This window comes from Limulus polyphemus, unplaced genomic scaffold (assembly GCF_000517525.1).
Source record: "Limulus polyphemus unplaced genomic scaffold, Limulus_polyphemus-2.1.2 Scaffold1852, whole genome shotgun sequence".
Classification (NCBI taxonomy): domain Eukaryota; kingdom Metazoa; phylum Arthropoda; class Merostomata; order Xiphosura; family Limulidae; genus Limulus; species Limulus polyphemus.
In genome coordinates this window covers 60,470-66,865 of record NW_013667462.1, presented here as the reverse complement: position 1 = coordinate 66,865, position 6,396 = coordinate 60,470, and the positions used below count along the sequence as shown (strand labels likewise).

Sequence of the window (6,396 nt, the reverse complement as noted above, 5' to 3'; positions counted from 1 at the left end):
GGTAGGAAATTTTGAATTTGTTAGGTTCTTGGATTAAATAGATCAGTACAACAGCTCTTCATCCATTTCCGATGGAGAGATTCATCCATACATTTTGAATCAATTAGTCATTTATCTGGATGAATGTCAGAAAATGTGAAATAAGAATCTTCAACTGTTGGTAGGCATACAAAAAATCTCAGAAGTTCATGAAAATTAAAGAACACGAAATTTCACGTAGTATGTAGAAAAATTGATATAATATAAATACGAGAATCTACGAAGTAGTTAGTGTGTATCCTGTGAGAGATTCAGTTTAGTGTTAGTAACATCTATTCAGTTACTAGATCAGTTATCGATGAAATTCTATAAGTAAGGCATAGATTGCTTTAAGAGTTTCTGTTGAAACATTGTTTGTGAATTTAAAACTTAAAAAGTTCAAGTAAACACAGCCTTTAGCAAAATCATTTTGAAGAAATAAATTATTTCGTTATCTTGTGGACTGGACTTGGCGTTTTGGATGTGTTATGGCATGCTTAATTAAATGTTATAAAACGATCCTGTTCTGAATACAAGCGAGATTGGTGAGAATAATTAGATTGTGATATAGTTTCTAGCGTTTAAATCTGGAGACAAACCGCTGTGCTACTGGGGAGCATTTTTACTTTCAGATATTAAGTTATACAAAATCCTGGCCAGGCATTACTAGTTAATCTCGGAAATTTTAAAAATTTGTTGCGCTTAATAAATTTCGATAATTACCCTGCTATTAATGTACTTATTTGATGCGCAAAAATTTATGATAAGATATTACTGAAAGCAGTTTTGAGTGACTTAAGTTAAGGAAGAACTTATAATATGCAACTAACTTATTTTCTTATTTTAAGTTTTAAAAAACATTACGTTCTACTAGGTTTACCAAGCATTGTCAGGTGGATACTTTAGCGTTGAGTGAATGTCGTTCAGCAGGAGTAAGTACAATTACAAACAATTTGGATAAATGGTAATAAAAGATAGATTATAAATTAACACGACTAAATAAAAATATTATTGTGTTTTGTGCAACGTTTCGGGCAGACTCAGTTCGTCAGACAGTAAATTATTAATATTATATGACAGAATTTAGAAATTAGGGTAAGACAAGACTAACTTCTCTATTCTCATTAACTTAGTTGAAGTTAGTAAGACTAAGAGATTCGTTGATTGTAAATGTAATTACAATTTACAATGTAATTTACGTGCATTCTAGTTCTACGAGGAGCATGTTAAAAAAAATATGATTTTAGAAAATCGTTGTTGAGTTCTTTGTTTTTCGAAAACATTAAGATTTACAGTTGCTCCAACTAAAAGTTTTTTCTATTTTATTATAAAGTATTACATTTTTATCCGAATCGGTAGAGTTTTGAACCTGTAAGTAAAAATTTAATCTAATCCTTTATTTTTCATATAAAAAAAAGAATTCCCTTAAACTGGCTTCCACTACTTCCAATGCAACCCATTATTTTAGAAAAAATGTTAACTTCAGAGTTATTAGAAGATAGCTATTTTCTTTTAAGTTATAAGGTGGGTAACAGTTTCCAAGCAGAAACTGACATGATTGAGTTCTAGCATCATTTTATAAAAGAGTGAACCTTTAATTTTATATGGAGATACTTTCATCATTGGCCCTTAAGATCATAAAATAAAATTTTAATGGACGACTATGTCATGCTCACCTTTGTTGTGCTTTAGTTATATATTTGGCATTTTGAAATTTGCATGCTCTTTCCATCGTGCCAGCAGTTTTCTTATCATAGAGCCAATGTAACCTTGCTTATAACAAGGACAAACATTTGATGTTTACGAAGAAGAAGTACAACCTTTATATCCAGAGAAATTCTGCAGACAACATTCAGGTTTAAAGTATGTATGGATATACTGCAGGAACTAAAATGTATAGTTATTTTTTAACATACAAATAATACTTTCTAAGATATGATAAGATTATATGTTCTGGACATTAAGATACATATGTCAGTAGCTTACTAGTTTTTTATTCAAATAATTAGAGTCAATCAGATAAATAGTAAATTCCATATTCAGAATATAGTGTAACGACCTAAACAAAATGCTAATAAATTTCAGGTCAAGCAAAAACAATTTATTTAATATAAAAATATAAATAAAATTTTCAAACAAGTAGAATACAAATTTTATCGCTTGCAAAAGACAATTAGTAAATCCGTGTCTGGCCAGGACTAGGTACAAACGTTAATAAATTTAAGTAAATATCAAAAACATTAGGACAAAGAACCAAAAAAATATAAAACATAATTCACCAGAGAATAACAGAGTTTTCAAATTAAACCAGTTCTAAATATTAAGAACAATATTGAACAATAATTCTTTCTAATTATATCTCCTGAACATACCTATTTTCAAGTTCCAGCAAAGCTTGTTATTTAACAGCTAGAACATGTGACTATCTATTACATTAAATCTACATAATCTATCACAACATTTATATCTGTACAACAATGCTAGAGGAGATTTGTGTCAGATTCATAATACATACATACTCAAAATCAGTGTGCTCTATGTATAAAAATTCATTATTGACCTAAATGAGACAAGGAATAATACATTAATGTTAAACAAAACCATAACAAAATAAAATTAGAATTTGCTATCTCACAATAGCACGAAGAAATCAGAGTTTTTTACCCTATAGATAACCTTCATAATTCTGTAGAAGTTTCATTAAAATCACTTACCATTATTTCTTAGGGGAACACAGAGATCTTAACATATTCCTATAAGATAACCCTTCACTACCAAGAACACTCTGAACTGTTTTCAATAGGTCATTTCAGATGAGGAAAGTAAAACTGTACACAGTATTCTAATAGAAGCCTAACTTGTGATTTGTATAAAGAGACAATTACCTCTGTTGACTTATAATAAACAGTATATGTATAAAAGCACCCTAAAGTTCTATTAGCTTTATTGTTAGCAACAGAATACAGCCACTGTAGCTTGAGTGACGTACCTTCAACTACATTTATATCAAAACCCACCCTAAAGTTCTATTTACAGTGGCTGTATTCTGTTGCTAACAGTAAAGCTAAAAGAACTTTAGGGCGGGTTTTAATATAAATGTAGTTGAAGGTATGTCATTCAAGCTACAGTGGCTGTATTCTGTTGCTAACAGTAAAGCTGCTTGAGTGACGTACCTTCAACTACGTTTATATTAAAACCCCGTTCTTCAGTCACTGAGTGGTTCCTCATCTGTATTGATTGTGTAAAACAAATTATGGCAATCCAAATATATTACTTTGTACTTTCTATAATTAAATGTCGTTTCCAAATCTTTGTCCAACTTAACAGTTGATCCAAGTGATTCTGTATTACCTCAACATTCTCAATAAAGCTATAAATGCCTATGAGTTTAAAATTATTAATACATTTCATTAATTTATTAATTATAAGAGCTGGGTGATTGGTGGAATTTGATAGTCAATTTCTCATCAGGCTTATTAATCAATTACATTTAACTAATTGATTATTCTGACATGAAACTTGGATAGCTGGATTAATCAAAAATAGTAATAATTAGAAACACTAATTTCAATTAGTATATTATTTTACATGATATTAAATAATTCACTTGTAATTTTGATTAGTTGGTTATTTTACATGATATTATTTGATAGATGCTCATAGGTAAATATTTTCTTAGCTATACTAATTAACATCTTCCTGTTAGTATCATTAATGTAAATAAAAAAGCAGAGGTCCAAGCACATAACCTTTGGAGAACTCCACTAGTAGGAAGTATCTAATTTTACTGAACTTCATTAATAACAATTTCTTTCTCTCTTCCAAGCATCCTACAATCCAATTTACTTATCTTTCACCAATGTGATTTTCTTAGCTAATTTTGTAAGTGGCATCTTATATTGCTGTTTTTTTAATCTAGGTATACTTAATCCAACCTTTTCCATTGTCAATATAATCAAAGCAAGGTTTCCCTTTAATGAATCCATGTTGTCCGTGTTTCATAATACCATACTTCACTAAATGTTATTTTAAAACTTCTTTATCAGACAATGTACAAGTTTTCTCTGTACAAAGTAAGATTAACTGGTCTATAAGTTCCTGGGTAAATGTTAATCTTATTGAATAGAAATAACATAAAAACTCACCCATCCATTGATATCTGCCCACTGTCTGTTGATCTACAGTATTAGAAACAAGAGAGAGAGGCTTGCATATCTAATCTTTTATCTCCTTTAATCTATGCAGGAAAACCTTGGATGGTCCTGATGCTTCATCTGTTTTTCATCAGTCAGTCTTTCTTGTTACCATTAAAGGATTAGTATCAACATGTTAGAAGTCAATTCCAATATTTCACATAAAATACTCAGGGTTGGAAAAATTACTAATATCTTATTTTGCAAAAAAAAACGGATGAGAAAATTAGAAAGTTCAGTCCTTTCTTAGTCTTCAACAAAAACCTTGCCATCAGCATACCTTAAGGACCTACTCTTATTTTAACACACGTACAATAATTCCTTGAGAGTTAGTTTTCACATTACCATACAACTGTTTCTCATAGCCTTATTGGATTCTCTAATAATTTCTAGCCTTCCTACAATGGCCCGGCATGGCCAGGTGGTTAAGGCACTAGACTCGCAATCTGAGGGTCGCGGGTTCAAATCCATGTCACACCAAAAATGCTAGCCCTTTTAGCTGTGGGGGCGTTATAATGTGACGGTCAATTCCACTATTCGTCGATAAAAGAGTAGCCCAAGAGTTGGCGGTGGGTGGTGATGACTAGCTGCTTTCCCTCTAGTCTTACACTGCTAAATTAGGGACAAAATTCAAAAACAAACAAACAAACCTTCCTACAATGTAGTAAAGCTTCCATCTTATCATTCATTTAAAGCTTCTTTAACTTGTATTTATTCCTAATTTTCTCCTTTAAAGTATGCCCTTAGTAAGCCTATTAGGTGGGATTTTCGTTATTATACTCTTTTTTTTTTCTTTTAAGGAACATGCTTATATCTTGAATTAAAGTAATTAATTTTTATACATTTTCCAGATACATCCAACATCACTTTTTAATTCATTATCCAAATGCTCTGCTCATAAATCTTGTCTTGCGACCTCAGAGGTGACTTTCTGGAAATTTGGGACTAAAACTTCATTTCTTTTTATGACAGAATGTAGCAAAATATCATCATCAGTCTTAACTATGCTGTGATCTCTCTTCCCAGTTCAACTCCTGCAACTATACTATTATTAGTGGTTAACAATAAATCTAAAATGATGTTCCCAATGGTTGACACACTAACCATTTGGTGCAGAAAACCATCCTTAGTCACTTCAAGAAACCTCTCAATCACTATTTAACTCCATGTAATCTCAATAATTATGTCTTAAATTTGTTTTCAATAACTATTACATCATTGATATTATCAGTAACAATCCTGATCTCATCATAATATTTTCCCAAGGGTTTTGAAGGAGGTTAAAAAATTTGATATGTGAACCACTTGCTACTACATTTTGGCAGTCCTTTAATAGTAGGCAGGTAACAGAGGATTGGACATTAGCTAATGTAACTCCTCTTTTCAAGGGAGGTAATAAAAATTGTCCCAGTAGTTATAGACCCATTATTCTTACATCAGTTGTAGAAAATTTTTGGAAAGTCTGATAAAAGATGCTTTGCAGAGTCAGTTAATAAAGTTTAGAATTTTATTGAATTGTTATCATGGTTTCACTCAACAAAAATCTTGTCTTACAAATCTTTTGACATGCTTTGTAAAAATTACTGCTAATTCAGATGAGTGTAAGAGTGTAGATTTGGTGTATTTGGATTTTCAAAAAATATTTGATAAGGTACCACATAAAAGGTTTGTTAAAAAAAATTATCTCTATAGGTTTGGGGGATAAGTTAGTAAATTGGATAGAAAGAAGAGTGGATGGATGTAAGAAAGTAGAGGGTTGTTACAAATGGAGTTAGGTTCAAACTGGATTAACGTCACAAGTGTACCTCAGGGCTCAGTCTTAGGACCTTATTTCTTTTTGATTTACATCAATGACATAGATGAAAGAATGGTCAATAAATTACTTAAAATTGCAGATGATATTAAAGTATTGGATATTGCTAGCTATGAAGAGGATGCTGCTGATTTACAATAGGATTTAGATCATTTAGTGAGTTGGGCAAATAAATGACAGATGGGTTTAATTATAATAAATGCAAGATAATGCATGTGGGTTATCATAATTTGTATTTTAAGTATAATTTGGAGGGGGATAACTTTAACAGTGTCATGAAAGAAAGAAATCTTGGTGTAATAGTTGAACAGTCTCTCAAACTATCCAAGCAGTATGTTGCTGCTAGTGGTAGGGCAAATATGATTTTAGGTT

At 30.9% G+C, this 6,396-nt stretch overlaps 1 protein-coding gene across 3 annotated transcripts in view; it reads left to right on the top strand.

Annotated features, from left to right (window-relative positions):
* Positions 1 to 752: 752 nt before the first annotated feature.
* The window catches only part of LOC106465160 (leukocyte receptor cluster member 1 homolog), a 32,007-nt gene continuing 26,363 nt past the window's right edge, over positions 753 to 6,396 (top strand). The window contains exon 1 of one of the 3 annotated variants that reach the window (XM_013925362.2): positions 753 to 950. The gene's annotated coding sequence lies outside the window, so the exon portion shown is untranslated. Of the gene's footprint in view, positions 983 to 6,396 lie in introns of all 3 variants that reach the window. The other 2 variants (XM_013925360.2, XM_013925361.2) reach the window with 2 other exon arrangements.